General features: G+C 42.5%; 1 long non-coding RNA gene across 1 annotated transcript in view; it reads left to right on the forward strand.

Annotated features, from left to right (window-relative positions):
• LOC141584178 (uncharacterized) overlaps positions 1-18,729 on the forward strand; it is a 46,489-nt gene extending 27,760 nt beyond the window's left edge. The window contains exon 5 of the long non-coding RNA XR_012517117.1: positions 18,617-18,729. This is a non-coding gene — a long non-coding RNA (uncharacterized LOC141584178). The remainder of the gene's footprint in view (positions 1-18,616) is intronic.
• Positions 18,730-19,313: the final 584 nt, after the last annotated feature.

Raw genomic sequence — 19,313 nt, forward strand, 5'->3', positions numbered from 1 at the left:
CTTCTCTTGCTTTTGTAGTAATTGTTTTGACTAGTTTTGATTTTTTAGGAAGAAATATTTTAGATCTAAAACAGCAGGTATATGACCATTTATTAACCTCTTATTCAACCAGGTGATTTGGAACAAAGAGTACAATGGACACCATTCTTACTCCAGAATAGTTTATGATCTAATTTGGCAGGGCACAATAAACAAGTGTGGTACAGTGAGAGAGTCATTTCATGGTAACACATACTGGTGTGAGAACGTGGCAGGCCCTGGACTGTTTCTTGGTCTGATCAAAGTGAGACCTCTCTCAATTCTGCAAGAATAGTATTGTTATCTAGGGAACACTGTGAGGAAAAGGTGTATCTAGGGAGGGATTTTAACGGAGGCATATGATTTAGGGATTAGAGGATTTTTCCATGAACATCAAAAGGTGTCACTAAAGGCAAAGATGTATGAATGAGCAAGCTATATTCAGAGTATAGGGAAGTGGGCCAGATAAGCTGGAGTAGAAGGTCCAATTTGAGAACAAGATGAACTCAGCTAGCTCGTGTTAGATTATAGGGGGCCTTTGAGATTCCTTTGCCCCTATTGTACTGTCCTATTGCTAAATGCACATTAATTGTCAGATCTGAACACTCAGTTTAACCAACTTTTTTGGTACCTTATTGTTCAGATATTTATTGATCTATAACATGTCTGAATTATGGATTATTCTCACCAATCAGTGTTTGGTTCATATCTCTTCAAAAAAAAAGTAAAAAACAAAACAAAACAAAAACAACCATCAGGAGAGTGTTTATTCACTACAGTACAAACAGCTTTCTTTTCTACATAATACTGATTTCGTATATATGATATTCGATAAGGGTTCTGACTGCTACCTCAGCATAATCTCATTTGTTCAAAGTGTTGCATAAGACAAAAAGGCTTAGGCCTTCTGGGATATGAGCTCTGTGATGTTGAGTGTCATTTCAGAGATATGAAGGGGACCTGATTTAGATGACAATAACGTAGCAATACAAGAATGGTGGTGCCATTTTTTGTACCTATCTTGCATTGATCAAACTGTATTATTCCAACTGAACTTCTCTATTACAGTAATAAATTCCTTCTTGCAATACTTCTTTTTAAATGCCTCTACTTATTTCTTTTTTTTTTTGTAGCAATACTTTCATGCAGGAGAACAAGCCTGAAAAAGATTTTCTTGGAGAAAAACCCAGATCTGTAGTCTTTGAAATGTGCCCTCAGTCTTTATACCCAAACTAAACCTGGTATTTTGTTTTGAATTCTGTTCATGTGATGAGTCATAGTTACTGATTTGAATATGTTGAACCAACCTTACATTCTACAGATACAGAATATTTGATCTTTATAAATTAGTGGTTTGATATGTTGTTGGATTCAGTTTGCCAATATTTTGTTAAGAATTTTAGTATTAATATTCATCAAAGGTTTCAACCTGTTTTCTTTTTTTTGCGTGTCTCTGCCAGGTTTTTGTATCAGGATGATGCTGGCCTTATAAAACGACTTAGGGAGAAGGCCCTCCTGCTCAAGTTTTTGAAATAGTTTCAGTAGCAATGGTACTAGCTCTTCTTTGTATATTTGGGAGATTTTGTCTGTGAACCGAACTGGTTCTGGGCTTTTCCTGGTTGGTAGGCCCTTTATTACTGATTCAGTTTTAGAACTCATTATTAGTCTGTTCATTTGCTTGTCTGAAATGGATCTTGTTTGTTTTTCTTTTTTTTTATTGTTAATGACAGATGAAATGGGTCTTCTCTTTCACTGATGAAGCTTCGTGTGGCTGGATACAAAATTCTTGGAAGCAAATTCTTTTCTTTTAGAATGCTGAACATAGGGCACCCATGACTTCTGGCTTTTGGGGTTTCTGCTGAAAGGTTTGCTTTTGCCTGATGGGTTTCCCTGCATAGGTGACATAGCCCTTCTCTCCAGCTATGCTCAATATTTTTTATTTTGACCTTGGAGAATGTGATGAATATGTGTTTTGGGGATGGGCTTCTTATGTAGTATTCTGCATAGAATTTATGTATTTTTTGCATTTGAATATTGGCCTCCAACAAGGCTGAGGAAACTTTCATGAACGATACCCTGAAATATATTTTCCAAATTGCTTTCTTTCTTGCCTTCTCTTTGAGGGATGCCACTGAGTCATAAGGTTGGTCTCTTTATATAATCCCATATTTCTCAGAGGTTTTGTTAATTCTTCTTTATTGTATTTTTTTATATTTTTTTCTGACTGAATTACCTCAGAGAACTGGTCTTTGAGCTCCGAGATTCTTTGCTCAGCTTGGTCTATTCTGCTGTTAATACTTGCAGTTTTGTTGTGAAACTCTCAACAGGAGTTTCTCAGCTCTGTCACATGAGTTTGGTCCTTCTTAAAATAACCATGTCACCTTTATCTCCTAGATTGTTTTATTGTATTCCTTAGGATTCTTGGCTTATGTTTTGACTTTCTCTTGAATCTTGATGATCTTTGTTCCTACCCATATCTGAATTCTATTTTTGTCATTTCAGCCTGGTTAAGAACCATTGCTGGGGAGGTAGTACAATTGTTTGGAGGTAAGAAGACACTCCAGCTCTTGGAGTTACCTAAATTCTTGTGCTAGTCCTTTTTCGTTATTGTGGGCTGATGTTCCTTTAATCTTTGAAGTTGCTGTCCTTCGGATTTTTTTTTTCTTTAATCTTTTGCTGTTTTTGGGGATTCGATTGTGTTATATGGTAAGTTCAGTGCTGGAGGCACTCTGATTGGACATCCAAGGATGTACTGTGAGCATGCACAGCCAGGCTGGGGCCCTGGAAGAGGCCAGCTGACAAGGGGGAACTGAAATCGGACTGCTTCGTCTTACAGGCAAGGCCACCTTGCTCTGTTCAGGCCTAACAGTTTCTCTAAGGCTAAAGTCTCCTAAGGGCACATGGCCAGCCTTGAGGGGTAGGCATTCCTGGTCATGCTCCACTGAAGACCTTCCTGCACCAAACCCCCTGGGCAATGCAGAGGCTGGAGCCCTGCCCCCAGCCCCTCTCTAAGCAGCTCACCCTGCTAGCTCAGGTGTCTGTGGGCATCATGGGATCTGTTGTTGCCATGATTCCAGAGGTCCATATCAAGAGGAAGTCATTCCTTGCCTGTTCAATGCACCCATTCCCCAGAAGTCCCTGGGACCCAGGAAGGAATCCTGGTGTGTTGTAGCCCCAGGGAGAGTTTTCAGCTTCCTCTTCCTTCAGCCCAGCATCTGTGTTCTCCCTCTATTCTCAATGCCTTCCCTCTGAAGATCTGCTCAGACTGCACCAGTGTTTTCTATGTCTTAGTCTCTCCATGGGCTATGTTCTCGCTGGCTGTGTCTAGTCAGCCATCTCTATTTTGTCCAGGAAACATTTTTGTTTGTTTGTTCATTTGCTTGCTTGTCTGTTTGTTTGAAGTCAGGGTCTTGCTCTGTCCCTAGGCTGGAGTCCAGTAGCCAGATCATAGTTCACTGCAGTCTCAGTCTCAAACCCCTGGGCTTGTGTAATTCTCCTGTCCCAGCCTCTGGAGTAGCAGGAACTACAGGCACACAATACCACTCTGGGCTCTAATTTTTTTTTTTTTAATTGAGACATTGTCTCCTTATGTTGCCATGTTTGTTCTCAAACTCCTGGCTGGAAGCAATTCTCATGCGTTGACCTTCCAAAACCCTGAGATTATAGGCATGATCCAGGGTACTTAGCTCCATTCTTTTGAGTTCAGAATTTATTTTTATTTTTAATTTTATTTACATAAGTACATGAGGATATACATTTTTCTCTTATCTGTGTTTATATTTTATCCAGTAGGTACTGATATGGAGTGTTTCCATTATGCATTTTAGAAATTCTACATGTTGTTGTAAGTCTATTGAACAAATCGTTTAATAGGAGGCTTTTACTTTTGAAGTGAGAGTTTTACAATTAAAAAAATTCCTTGTTTTTTTGCAATCTGTTAACATAATGTTTCCATCTTTTCTATTTTGTAGACCTAGTTGACTTTTCTTTGTGATTCATTTTTCTTTTTTTTTTTAATTGCATTTTAGGTTTTGGGGTACATGTGAAGAACATGCCAGATTGTTGCATAGGTACACACATGGCAGTGTGATTTGCTGCCTTCTTCCCCATCACCTGTATCTGGCATTTCTCCCCATGCTATCTCTCCCCAACTCCCCATTTACGAGTGTGTTTCTATCAGTTTCTCTTTGCATGTTTGTCATTTCTGCTTGATGTATTCATTGCTGTGGGATTTTTGGTGTATAAATTAATAACTGATAGTTTTATTATAAATTTTCCTTAGTATTACAAAGGATTTTTTGTTTATGTTTTTTTGGCATAAACTGCACTGTGTGTCTGATATCAGTATTGCAAATCCTGTTTTCTCCATGTTTGCATTTGTTTCACATGTTACTCTGTGTATTGTCTTTTATTCATAATATTTCTGGATTGCTTAGTTTTAGTTTTACCTATATGTCTTACATAGAGTGTAGACTTTTATCTTGCTTTCAGAATGAATCCAGAAATCTTTTGTTGTTATATTTTAAGGTCTGAGGTACTTGTACAGGTTGAGCAGGATTGTTATGTAGGTATATACAGGCCATGGTGGTTTGCTGCATCCATCCCCCGTCATCTACATTAGGTATTTCTCCTAATGTTATCACTCCCCAGAAAGATATGTTTTCTTCCCCTTCCCCCATTATTGAAAGTTTCTTGTGACCTCCCCAGTCATATTGAACTGTGAGTCAATTAAACCTCCTTTCTTTATAAATGACCCAGTCTCAGGTGTGTCTTTATTAGCAGCCTGAGAATAGACTAATACACCTTACTTGTAGGTGGATGCAGTATTATAGTCTCCATGTATTTCTCAGTGGTCGCCCATCTAGGAATGATTTGGAGTGTTTCAGTGGCCCAAGCTAAGAAAATCTGTGGTAGTGGTAGTTGAGCTTTGCCAGAGGTGGGCTCGCCATGTTGTTTCTCAGGTCAGAGGTGTATGTGTTTATAAGGTGGGTGACTGCTTCTTGTGAGACCTCAGGAGCTTTCAATCATGGCAGAAGGAAAAGGGGAGCTGGCACCTAACATAGTGAGAGAGGAAGCAGGAGAGAGACGGGGGCAGTACCCCACTTTAACAACCAGATCTCAGTAAGTGAAGAGAGCAAGAATTCAACTGTCAGTCTCCTTCACTGTGGTTAGTACCACAGGATTGTCAGTCTGGCCAGGGGCATGGATATACATTTACTTGGTCAGCCTTGGGGTGTGACTGCCAGGAGACCTTCAGAGCTGTTTCATAAGCTCCAGAAGTAGCTGTAAGGGACTCAGTGGGACAGAGTTCAGGCTTAGTATCAGAGACCCTTGGGTTTGTTTTTCAGGCCCAGGATGCAGCTGAATGTTGTCTCTGCTAGCCTGGAGGTGTATAGAGTCTGAACATCCTATGGGGCTATTTCTCAGCCCCTGCGCATGAGTGCATAGCTGTTCAGTCAGCTTGGGGTCGTTTCATCCAGGGGCAGCCCACTGGGCTGTGTATCAGGACCAGCACACAGGTAAACAGCTGCTTAGTTGTCCTGGGGGTTCAGATGGGGATGTTTCTCAGGCTCAGAACATGATTGTACAACTTCTTGGCTGGCTTGGCAGTATATGTGATGGAGGTGTCACAGTCCCTTTAGATGTCAACGTTAGTGAATACTAAGGAAACACTAGAGTACAAGTGTTCATCATGCAAAGCACACCTGTAATATTTCATCTGGTCTCTCAGTGACCCTAGAAGAAACATGAGACGTTTTCAGATGAGGAGATTGGGCTTCAGGGTGAAATTAGGAGACTGGTAAGACTCACACAGAGATTAAGTGGTGGAACGGAGTTCAGATCCACATTCTTCCAACTGCAAGCACAGAGCATTTTCCACTAGTCAGCCCACTAACCAGAGAAAACTAATTTTTCCAAACATTTGAAATGATGCTGTGGCCATTTGCGTCAAACCAGTTATGGCCTCTACTTCTGATTCCTCATTATCAGCCTACCATTAGTGTAATTAGTGTAATTCCAGCACTTTGGGAGGCTGTGGTGGATGGATCACCTGAGGTCAGGAGTTCAAGACCAGCCTGCCCAACGTGGAGAAATCCCATCTCTACTAAAAATACAAAAATTAGCCAGGTGTGGTGGAACATTCCTGTAATCCCAGCTACTCGGGAGGCTGAGGCAGGAGAATCACTTGAACCCAGGAGGCGAAGGTTGCAGTGAGCCGAGATCATGCCATTGCACTCCAGCCTAGGCAACAAGAGCGAAAAGTCATCTCCAAAAAAAAAAAAAACAAACTTGGATTAACTTGAACTTATTCCAAGTGTGTTCAACTACTAATTATGAAATTAGGGGAAAAAATCTATTAAGACTTTTTCCAGCAAAAGTCAAAAAGAAATTTTAAAAATTAGTTGAACTGGACAATGTCGGAAATATACCTAAAACAAAGTATCATGCTTTGAACCAGATTACTGGGCCCTGTTAGGCACTCATCTACCCCACTGTTCTTTTATTGTGATACTATTTCTTGTTTGATTTTTGCCATCTGTGGCTATCTTGTGCCTAGCTGTGTCTATAGAAGTTATGTCAGTGCCTGACACATAGTAGGTACTCAATACGTTGTTCTTGTTGGAAAAAACTTGAACACGATTTCCCTGGACACTATGTCATCCCGGTTGTATTTCAGTGATTAAACTTAGTACAATCCATGAAAAATTCAGCTGATTCGAATTCAGAAAGGCTATGATTCCTGGTCCTTATGATTTTGGGGGGACGTTTCTTCCCAAGCTCAGTAAATATTCAGTAACTGTAAATACAACAATTGTTACTGTAGTGCTAATCATAACAGTTTGTTAATCTAGATTAAATTAAAAAGTGACTCTCTTGGTTACCAAGAAAATAAGTTTATATTTACTTCAAAAACTTTCTGCATGGGAGAGGAAATAGCCATGCTCTACCTTTCGGCTCAAGAGGGATTAAGAAAGACCTTAGGATTCAAGGGCGTTATCAGGCCCAGAGCCACTCCAGCCTTTGCCTGGTTATGCCGAGAATCCCGGAGTGCTCCCTGCTGTCTTTCTAACATGGTGGGGAAGCTGGATAGATGTGCAGGGATGCTTGCTGATTTGGTGAACTCGGTGGCTCACTTTGCACTAGTCTCTGTTCTAAGCAAAGGCGGAAAACCAGGATACAAGCGTTAACAGTCTCAGAATGGATCTTAATTTGCGAATTTTTCAATCGATTAATGTTTGTGTAGCTTCTATAACTTTTATGTTTAGAGGTATATGTGCAGGTATATATATGACAAGACATGAACAAAATTGGGACCTGTAGTCCCCAGCTGGACACGTGACTTTCTTCTGGTGTGTGAATGTTGTATGAGGCCTTGAGGCGCAGGTGACTTTTCTCCTGGCCTTCTTGTTCACTTCTCCCCATGTTCCGGAACCAGGGGGTCTGGGCTGGTCTTGTGTCTCTAAGAAGCTAGGCACCTGACTGTGAGAAGGAGGAGGAGTAGGGTTTGAGGAAAGTCAGAGGGGAGGGTGAGCTGTAGGAGAAGGGAAAACGGGACAACCAGGCGCTTGGGATGCTGGCGGCAGTGTGGGCAGGAGCGGCTGCTGTCTGGCAAGTGGTCCACAGTGCAGAAGTCATTGCTTTTCCCAACCTCCCTCTAAGAGCACCTGGGCAAATCTGAAGTCATTCCTTCTTCAGGAAACTGAAGCAGCAGCAGCTTCAGCATGGTGTGGCCTGATGATGCGGGCATTGCCTGCATCTGATGCCCACATGAGCATGGAGTGGCATGACGGTGGGGGCATTGCCTGCCACCTGATGCCCACATCAGCATGGAGTGGCATGATGGTAGGGCATTGCCTGCCACCTGATGCCCACATCCACCTGGAGTGGCATGACAGTGGGGGCATTGCCTGTATCTGATGCCCACATCAACATGGAGTGGCATGACAGTAAGGGCACTGTCTGCCATCAGATGCCCACATCATCCTGGAGTGGCATGATGGTCGGGGCATTGCCTGCCACCTGATGCCCACATCAGCCTGGAGTGGCATGATGGTAGGGCATTGCCTGCCACCTGATGCCCATAGCTTTGTCTGCAGCCTGAGCCAGGATGCCCACCAAAACAAGGTTGGTGCAGCTGCCCTTGTGCTTCTCTCTCCCCCTCCTGTTGTGTGAAATGTTCACGTGGCTGCATATCAGGCAGAGGGGTCAGAGGTGTCTACAAGAAGCCCTGCTTGTGTCCTTGTCATTGAGGGGAGAGGTGGCCAGCTGGTTTTCATTTTAGAGAGTAAAAATCTATGAAACCCTGTCTCTCTAGGAGTCTTTCATTGAAGTCTTACCTGGCCTCTGAAACATCTAGGCCTCTGAAAACAGAAGAAATTGGCCCTTTTAGATCAGCCCAGCCATAGCAGTCAGGACCCTTGTATGTGTGGCTCTCTGGAAGGCAGTCTACCACAGGAGTCCAATCCAAGTGCAGTCAGGAACTCCCAGCGGAATTGCTGAGATATCTGGGCAGGTCTTTTGATTGTAACTGGCTGATCTAGCCTTCTGTGTTGCAGGGCATTTCTGTTGCTTTCAGACACCCACTGCAAGCCTCCGTGTTGCTGGGCCCCGGCGCTGGCTCCCTCTTTATTCGTGTCCCATCTTATCCTCAACACATGATCCGGGCACTGACTCCCTCTTACGCAGGAGAGGCCCCTCAGCACTCCACTCCACCACAGCATGTCTGGACCATAGGTGTGTCTTTTTGTTGTTAAGAAAGAGAAAATGATTTCATTGGCTTTTTCTTTAAACTTCAAGGAACTGATTTATTATTAAAATGTTCATTTTATGGGTAGATATTCATGAAAATATATATGAAAATGCAAATGATGGGAGATTAACATTCTTACACTTTGTTTGATGATTTCGTGGAGTTGCAATTTCACCTTTTCCTATTTTTATCTTTATGTTTATATGTTCAATGGAAAAATCTTCAGTAAAGAGTCCTCTGTGTGATAGACAAAAGGTTGTACAATCTATCATTGACAGATGCACAGGGAAGTGACTTCCACTTCCCATTTGGAGCTATCAGAGCTAGAATGAAAAACTCCTGATTGTAAACTCACATGGCAAGGAGCTATAGGATGCCATCATTTCTTTTTTTTTTTTTTTTTGTCTTTTTTTTTTTTTATTGCATTTTAGGTTTTGGGGTACATGTGATGAACATGCAAGATTGTTGCATAGGTACACACATGGCAGTGTGCTTTGCTGCCTTCCGTCCCCTCACCTGTATCTGTCATTTCTCCCCATGCTATCTCTTCCCACCTCCCCACCCCCCCACCCCTCCCCCATTTCCCCCCAACGGATCCCAGTGTGTAGTGCTCCCCTCCCTGTGTCCATGTGTTCTCATTGTTCAACACCCGCCTATGAGCAAGAATATACGGTGTTTGATTTTCTGCTCTTGTGTCAGTTTGCTGAGAATAATGGTTTCCAGGTTCATCCATGTCCCTACAAAGGACGTGAACTCATCGTTTTTGATGGCTGCATAATATTCCATGGTGTATATGTACCACATTTTCCCTATCCAGTCTATCATCGTTGGGCATTTGGGTTGGTTCCAGGTCTTTGCTATTGTAAACAGTGCTGCAATGAACATTCGTCTGCATGTGTCCTTGTAGTAGAATGATTTATAATCCTTTGGATATATACCCAGTAATGGGATTGCTGGGTCAAATGGGATTTCTATTTTTAGGTCCTTGAGGAATCGCCACACTGTCTTCCACAATGGTTGAATTAATTTACATTCCCACCAACAGCGTAAAAGTGTTCCTATTTCTCCACATCCTCTCCAGCATCTGTTGTTTCCCGATGTTTTAATGATCGCCATTCTAACTGGTGTGAGATGGTATCTCAATGTGGTTTTGATTTGCATTTCTCTGATGACCAGTGATGATGAGCATTTTTTCATATGTTTGTTGGCCTCCCGTATGTCTTCTTTTGTAAAGTAGCTGTTCATATCCTTTGCCCATTTTTGAATGGGATTGTTTGTTTTTTTTCTTGTAGATCTGCTTTAGTTCTTTGTAAATTCTGGATATCAGCCCCTTGTAAGAAAATCTAGGCAAAACCATTCAGGACATAGGTGTAGGCAAGGACTTCATGACCAAAACGGCAAAAGCAATGGCAACAAAAGCCAAAATAGACAAATGGGACCTAATCAAACTCCACAGCTTCTGCACGGCAAAAGAAACAGTCAGTAGAGTGAATCGGCAACCAACAGAATGGGAAAAAATTTTTGCAGTCTACCCATCTGACAAGGATGCCATCATTTCTTACACATCCATCTGTCTTCACAGTTGTTGTTTGAACTTGTCAAGGCGATATGTTTTCCTAAGACCTACTCTTCTCCATTTTATAGGTTTCCAGTTTGTGCATTGTTCAGATTGCCCAGAAGCTAGTGACCATATTTGTCACGAGAACGCTTTTCTGCACCAGGATTCAGTAAAGGTGTTTACCACCCAGGGCCTATGGTGCCTCCGGAGGCAGGGTGCGGTTCCGGACCCATCACTGAGGCCAGGAAGTGAGGACAAAGCTTGAGGACTGCCCACGGGAACGGGAAAAACACTCCCTTTGGGTGTCCAAGTAGTTACTGCTTATTCTTGCATCAGTCTTGCTCCTGATTCATTCTCTTTGGTGTCCCACTATTTGTGCATCTAAGAAAAAGAGGACAGGATGAGGGGTGGTGCAAAGAACAGCTGCGTCCTTCTAGAGCTGATGCCCTGCTGAGTGCTGAAGCACACCGAGCAGAGCCTGCAATCCATTCTCACGATGGCGTATGCCGTGAAAAATCCCTGTCTACTCCCATGGGAACGGCAGCAGGTTCAAGATGCTGAAGAAAAGAGCCAGAGCCAGTGAATGCGTTCTGGAGTTTTACTGGGGGCTTATATAGAGGGGAGGGAGTCAAGTGTCGGTGGGCTGAGCAGGGGAGCCACACCCACTTGAAAAATGCATGCAGTTTGTATAGCATTTTTATTTAGCACCTTCACGTGAAGAACCTGCACCAGACAACCTTCATTTAACACACCATGACGTGCTTCAATATCCTGTATGTCCTGCAGTCCATGGCCCAGGATGAGACAGGCCAGAGGCTGAGATGTTCCCTATAGGTAAACAAAGACTCTCCAGGTTGGCCACTCCTAGATTCCTTAGCTCAGAACTCTGAACACTCACTCAGAAGCATTTCGCCTACAGGGTCAGTCTCCAGGTATGCCCAAGTCGGGTTACCATAGTCAGTTGTATCTGCCATACAGGGTGCTTCAGGAAGTGGGGGGTCTTTCCACTGAGCCAATAATCACGTGTTCCCCTGTGAGCTATACCCCCATCTTCCTAAGAGGCTCTCAGAGCAACTGAGAGATCTATGACACCTGAATGATTCACACCTGCAATTTCCAGGAACCCCTTCCCCATACCCTCCATGGTTGTCAAATAGTCATATACTTATTGAACCTGTGCTGTGCACAAAGCACTGTGCTAGGTATGCGACACCAGGGATAGGTTCTTTGCTGCAAGGAGCTCACGACAAAGACAAAACAACCGTGTGAAGAGAAAAAAGAATCATCCAAAGTAGCTTATGTGAAATGCCAGATGAATCTAAAGATGAGGAGTAGAGGCTTTTCGAAGGGGAGAGATGACTGTGGTGGGAGAGTTGGGAGCCTTGAGGGAAGACATACAGTTCAAAGTGGGCTTTCAAGAAGATGTGGGGTTCAAGTAAAGAAAGGAGTAGAGCAGGCCTGTCAGAAAGACACAGAGGTCAAGGCGACAAGGAGACCAATCAGAGTGGAGCAGTGAGGTCTCAAACACAGTCCCAGAACAGTAGCCTCAGGGTTACCTGGAGCATCAGTCAGATCAGGCCGTCATAAAAATACAAAGACTGAGTGGCTCAAACCCAGAAATTTATTTTCTCAGTTCTGAAGGCTGGGGAGATCCTATGTTCTCTGGTGTTTTATTTTATAAGGACACTAATCCCATGAGGCCAGGGCCCCACCCTATTACTTCATTTAACCTTAGTTATCTCCTTAGAGGCCCCATCTCTAAATACAGACACACTGTGGGGTTAGGACTTGGTCATATGAATTTAGGAGAGATACCAATATTCTATCTGTAGCACATGGAAACTTTTCAGAAATGTTAAATCTTGGGCTTTACCGTGAAATTACTGTGTCAGAAACCCTAGGATTCAGCCTCAAATATCTCTTTCAATCAGGCTTTTCGGTGTGTCTGAGTTTGAGACCCAATAAGAGTCAATACAGGAAGTGGATGGAGGGGAGATGAAAGAAGTAGATTGTCAGCAGAACGTGGAGAACTTTGAGGCTCAAGAATGCAAAGGCTGCTCTTAGTCAGTGGGACACCTAGAAGGAGAGGAGCTACATCATTTCTTTTGCCGTCGGTTTGTGGAAGGAAGGGGAGGAAAGAAAGGAGGAGAGAAGGAAAAAAGGACGGAATGAAGAGAAAGGGAAGAAAGGAGAAAGAGAGGGAGGGAATGAGAAAGGGACAGAAGAAGGCCTTTTGGAAAACAGTTTCCCATTTCCGGTGTTTACATTCTAAATACAGTAATGGAGAAATGGATAAATGTGATATATATTATGAAAATCTATAGCTCATTCCAGGGTCAAGCCAGCAAAGGAGAAAGGGGAATCAGGGTAACTTGTAGATCTGTGCAACCTCCCACTGACAAAAATGTGGACGCTCAGATAGGAAGCTGATGTGAGGCACACATTCAGTTTGATTTATTTGTGCTGATGTTAACAGGAGGACATCTAAGTGACTGTGTTTACTAAGATAGAGAGATAGCTAAGAGAGCAGTCAGTTCTGAAACTACCTTCAGAAGGTGATTACTGAATCTTGTGGATTCTCTGCAAGTTTGAGGAAGGGCACACAGTGAGAGAGGATAAATAAGGTCACAGAGAAAGCGACTGTTTCAAGGAAAGCAAAGACCCAGAATGAGGGTGAAGATGAGGGCAGGGTAAATCGCAAGGACATTGAAAATTTTTTGCCAGTTAGCACCTCAAAAGGCATCCCGGTCTGAGCTCTGCAGAAGGGATGTGTTTGCAACTCCCTGTGAGTCCTCTGGGTGAATCACTGACTGTGCCTATGAACAGGACCAACTGGCCAAAACTGTGAATTGTGATGACCACCACTATTGTTAGGCTGAACCCTTGTTCAACAGGATAGTGGTTTTCAGTACCAGCTAAAAGAATTTTAAAATGTTGACCATTTATATTACTTAAGTAATGTGCTACCACTTATAGTCATTTATATTACATTAATATACCATTTATATTACATATGCCATTAAGTAAAATAAAGTTAACATTTATGTTACTCAAATAATGTGCTACGGAAACCCTAAAGGGGTTTCTTTAACATTAAATTGATGGCTCTCTAGTGCAGTCCAGAATCACCTGTAGGGCTTGTTGGGCCACAGATTGCTGGTTTCCTCTCAGAGTTTCTTATTCAGTAGGTCTGGGTGGGGTCTGAGAATTTGCATTTATAATAAGTTCTCAGACAAAACTGATGCTGCTGGTTCGGGAACCACAATATGAGAACTATGGTTAAGCCTCACGCCACAGCATTCCTGTAACAAGGGCCACCTTTGCTAATTCAGGGTAACTTGTTGGCTGCAAACTGTAACCATAGGCAACTTCTTTAGCAATATAAACCTCTAGATAAAAGAAACACTCGACAATCATAATAGAAACATATATGGTCAATGAAATATCTTTTTTCCAAATGGGAACATGTGTCTTACAGCCTCAAAAGAATATTTTCACCTAGACTGCACTAAAGTAACAAGATAAATCTGAAACTAAAACTTAAAACGGCCTTTATGAACAGAAACACTTTGACACCTCAGGTAAAGGGCTACGTATTTCCCTGGATTTTTTTCATATCTTAGCTTGCACTTAAATGACTTTGTCATTTTACTTATAATAGGAGAACCTAGAAACTTTGTTCCTGCTTATTAGCGCAAACCAAAGGGGTTATTTCCAAATGTTTTCAGTTCAGTTTTTGTTCATGTGTGATATAAAGGATTTAAAAGCCAGGGTTTGGGGGAAGCTGTCGTAAATGTGTTTAATAGTTGCTGCCTCAGCATCCATTTTCAGACCTGAGCTAAGTTGTCTGAAGCCCAGTCTCACTGTATCCCCTCCGATCTGGGTAACCCTCCCCCTCCCTGAGTGATCGTGATGTGGCCCATTTGTTCTTCATCCCACTGAGTCAGAACCCACACATCACACAGCTGCTGATGATGATAAAACCTAATGGTCAACACCTGAGCCCTGTAAATAAGCCCAGCTCCACGTGTTCTCTTAAATCAGCAAAGCCACACCCTCATGGGAAAGCCCGAGAAGAAAGCTCCAGGCCCTCCCTCTGCTCTCTGCTTCCTCCTGACCTCTAGACTTGCCCTCCGGCTTCAGACGCTCCCCAAACTTCTCCGGGATGTGTAAGTTAGAGATTTCTTCTGTTCCTGTGTTTTGGTGTTGCCTCCTCCTTGTGCCTTACCTGACTGACACCCCAGAGCCTGCCTTTCCTCCTGGCCAGGGCTCTCCTGGAGATGGGCTGGCTTCTGGCCTCCTTTAAAGAGAGACGTCAAGACCAAATTAGAGAGAAACCTAAATAAATAAATCACAACAGAAAGCTTGGTTTTTTACTTAAAATCCCTATTTATAACATAAAATGTGTTTATGCTAGATTTAGAACACACTAGGCCCGTTCTAGCTCTAAATTGCACTGCTATCTTGTAGTATGCAGTTATTCCTCATTTTATTTTCCACTAGAAGTCGTTGTATTTCCTCAGTTGATAAACACCTTGAATTCTTTAGCTGAAAAGACAGGGTAACTTGATAGGGCATCCCCCTTAGGAACCATAACCCCCAATGCAGAACAAATTAAATGTGCAAAACTGTGAGCACCATGTCCTATGTTATTAAAGATAGAATATAATGCTGAAAGGCAAGAAAGTCTTTATGAAGAAGTTTAAAGGAGTAGAAGAATGGACAGATGAACTGGAAATGGAAAGATCAGTTTTCCTTTCCTTTAGGAGTCAGCCCCTTTGGAAACTAGCTGGTAAATGTCACAGTCCCTTTAGATGGCAAGGTTAGTGACTACTAAGAAAACACTAGGGTACAAGTGTTCGTCACGCAAAGCACACCTGTAATATTTCATCTGGTCTCTCAGTGACCCTAGAAGAAACAAGAGACGTTTTCAGATGAGGAGATTGGGCTTCAGGGTGAAATTAGGAGAGTGGTAAGACTCACAGAGTCAGTGGTGGAACAGAGTTCAGATCCACATTCTTCCAACTGCAAGCACAGGGCATTTTCCACTAATCAGTGCACTAACCCAAGAAATCTAATTTTTCCAAACATTTAAAATGATGCTATGGCCATTTGAGTAAAAACACTTTTGGCCTCTACTTCTGATTCCTCATTACCACCCTACCATTGTTTATCTGTTATGGGCAGCAGAATTAAGATGTAATGAAGTCTAACAGAACCCCTCATTATCTGTGTAGATACAGTAGTAACAGAGATGGTGATACCGTTTGAATGTTTGGGCCCTTCAAGTCTCATGTTGAAATGTGATCCCCAGTGTTGGAGGTAGGGCCTGCTGGGAGGGAGGTGTTGGCTCGTGGGGCAGATCCTTCATGAATGGCTTGGTGCCCTCCTCACGGTAATGGCTGAATTCCTGCTCTCTTCACTCACTGAGATCTGGTTGTTAAAGTGTGGTACTGCCCCCGTCTCTCTCTTGCTTCCTCTCTCACCATGTTAGGTGCCAGGTCCCCTTTGCCTTCTGCCATGGTTGTAAGCTCCCTGAGGTCTCACAAGAAGCAGATGCTGGTGCCATGCTTCTTGGACAGTCTGCACAACTACGAGTCTAATCACCCTCATTTCCCTATAAATTACCCAGCCTCAGGTACCCCTTCATTACAGCAATGCAAATTGGACTAATACAGATGAAGAGATAAAGTATTAACTTAAAAGATGTTTATATGTTTAACATTCTCACTGAGGCTGGGAGGTGTTAGAGACACATAATTGAAAACAAAATCTCCTCCTAATGAAGAAAACTTCTCCACAAAGGTAGAAGAGAAAGAAATACTATTATTACACTTTAATTTCCGGGGTACATGTGCAGAACGTGCAGGTTTGTTAGGTATCCACGTGTCTTGGTGCTTTGCTGCATCTGATCCTCCCATCAACTACACTAGGTATTTCTCGTGTTATCCCTTCCCAATCCCCCCACCCCTGCCTGTTCCTCCCCACCCCTCCCCCACCACCCACAGGCTCCAGTGTGTGATGTTCCCCTCACTGTGTCCATGTGTTTTCATTTTTCACCATCCAGTTATTTTTTTAGAAAAATTTGTTAGGTTTTAAGTTCTGCAATACATGTGCAGATCATGTAGGCTTGTTCAATAGGTATACACACGCCATGGTGGTTGTTACTGCGTCCATTGCCCTGTCATCTACTTTAGGTATTTCTCCTAATGCTATCCCTCCCCAATTCCCCGACCCGCTGCTATTCCTCCCCTAGCCCCTCACCCCCCAGGCCCCAGTGTGTGATGTTTCCTCACCTGTGTCTGTGTGTTCTCATTATTCAACACCCAGTTATTAGTGAGAACATGCGATGGTGGGTTTTCTGTTCTTGTGTCAGTTTCCTGAAAATGATGGTTTTCAGCTTATCCATGTTCCGGTAAAGGACATGAAGTCATTTTTTTATGGCTGCATAGTATTCCATGGTCTATATGTAACATATTTTCCTTGTCTAGTCTATCTATGATGGGCATTTGGATTGGTTCAAAGTCTTTGCTATTGTAAACAGTGCCACAATAAACATAGGTGTACCTGTGTCTTTATAATTGAATGTTTTCTAATCCTTTGGGTATATACACAATAATGGGATTCCTGGATCAGACGGTATTCCTATTTCTAGATCCTTGACGAATCACCACACTGTCTTCCACAGTGGTTGAACAATTTACACCAGGCGTCCATAAACTACGGTCCGCAGGCAGCATGCGGCCCCCTGAGGCCATTTATCCGGCCCCCTGCCACACTTCAGGAAGGGGCAGCTCTTTCCTTGGTGGTCAGGGAGAGGAGCACAGTATGTGGCGGCCCTCCAAGGGTCTGAGGGACAGTGAACTGGCCCCCTGTGTAAAAAGTTTGGAGACGCCTGATTTGCACTCTCAACAGCAGTGGAAAAGCTTCCCTATTTCCCCACATCGTCTCCAGCATCTGTTGTCTCCACAGTTTTTAGTGATTGGCATTCTAACTGGCTGGAGGTGGTGTCTCAAAGTGGTTTTGATATGCTTTTCTCTAATGACCAGTGATGATGAGTTTTTTTTTTTCATGTTTGTTGTCTGCATAAATGTCTTCTTTTGAAAAATGTCTGTTGATCTCTGTCACCCACTTTTTGATGGGGTTGTTTTTGTCTTGTAAATGTGTTTAAGTTCTTTGTAGATTATGGGTATTAGCCCTTTGTCAGATGGGTAGATGGTAAAAAGTTTTCCCCGTTCTCTTGGTTGCCAGTTCACTCTAATGATAGTTTCTTTTGCTAGCAGAAGTTCTTAAGTTTAATTAGGTCCCGTTTGTCTATTTTGGCTCTTGTTGCCATTGCTTTTGCTGTTTTAGTGGTGAAGGCCTTGCCTACGCTTGTATCCAGAATGGTACTGCCTAGGTTTTCTTCTAGGGTTTTTATGGTGTTCGGTCTTATGTTTAAATCTTTAATCCATCCATCTGCAGGTAATTTTTGTAAAACGTGCAAGGAAGGGATCCAGTTTCAGCTTTCTGCATGTGGCCAGCCAGTTTTCCAACACCATTTGTTACCTAGGGTATCCTTTCCCCATGGCTTGTTTTTGTCAGGTTTGTCAAAGATCAGACAGTTGTAGTTGTGTGGAGTTACTTTCGAGGCCTCTGTTCTGTCCCATGGGTCTATATATATATTTTCATGCCAGTACCATGCTGTTTTGGTTCCTGCAGCCTTGTAGTAGTTTGAAGTCAGGTAGTATGATGTCTCCATAATTGTGTGCTCAAGTTTGTCTTGGCTATGTTGGTTCTCTTTTGGTTCCGTATAAAGCTTAAGGTGGTTTTTTTCCAATTCTGTGAAGAAAGTTATTGGTAGCTTGATGGGGATAGCATTGATTATGTAAATTATTTTGTGCAGTATGGCCATTTTCACAATATCATTCCTCGTAACCATGAGCATGAAATGTTTTTCTGTTTGTGTCCTCTCTTATTTCTTGAGCCGTGGTTTGTTGCTCTTTTTGAAGAGGTCCTTCACATCTGTGGTTAGTTATATTTCTATGTATTTTATTCTCCTTGTGGCAGTTGTGAATGGGAATTCACTTATGATTTGGCTCTGTGTTTGTCTGTCATTGGTGTATAGGAATGCTCATGATTTTTGCACGCTGATTTCATACCCTGAGACTTTGCTGAAGTTGCTTATCAGCTTAAGGAGATTTAGGGCTGAGATAATGGGGACTTGTAAATATACAGTCCTGTCATCTGCAGATAGAGACAATTTGACTTTCTTTTTTCCTAATTGAATACGCTTTTCTTTCTTTTAGCATTAAACCAGGGTGAGATGCACGTCTCAGGAAATGGGCTCAGAAATTGTAAAGGCAGAAAAAAAACTCACCTTTTCATATAAAAAGCAGATACAACCTTTAACATACAGATTCTCAAGGTAAGCAACAACCTGTCCTCAAGGGGACTTTACAGCCCCATTTGTCACACACCTTTCATTTTAAATTTTCTTAGTAATTGGAGTAACCATCTCTGTTAGACAATTGGCTTTTCCAAAGAAAAAGTAAACTTCACATGTCTTTATAAAAGGAGCTTGTCTTGCAACTTGGAGTAAGATACCTGCTGAACTTACCCTCCCAGCCTCCTACTGAACCTGAGAAATGGAGGTGTTATCTTCCTTGATAATTTTCCAAGTGATGATTCCCAGGCTTTGACAACAGCATCCTTGGGTCTTAAAACTAACAAGAGACTCAGTTATGTTTTAAAAATAGTTACATACATTTCAAAATGACAAAGATGCACAAGCTTTCTAAAGTAAATGCCCTAAGAAAAAGGTGTTTCTTTTCTTATTTTTAATGTGGCGAGTATATTAGTCAGTCATTATAGGCTTCCTAATAAAACACTACGGATTGGCTAACTTAAACAACAGATATTTATTTCCTCACTGTTCTTGAGGCTGAAAGTCCAAGTGAAGGTGTCAGTGGGGTTGGCTTTTGGTGAGACTGCTCTTCCTATCTT

The sequence above is a fragment of the Saimiri boliviensis genome, chromosome 4 (genome assembly GCF_048565385.1).
Source record: "Saimiri boliviensis isolate mSaiBol1 chromosome 4, mSaiBol1.pri, whole genome shotgun sequence".
Classification (NCBI taxonomy): Eukaryota; Metazoa; Chordata; class Mammalia; order Primates; family Cebidae; genus Saimiri; species Saimiri boliviensis.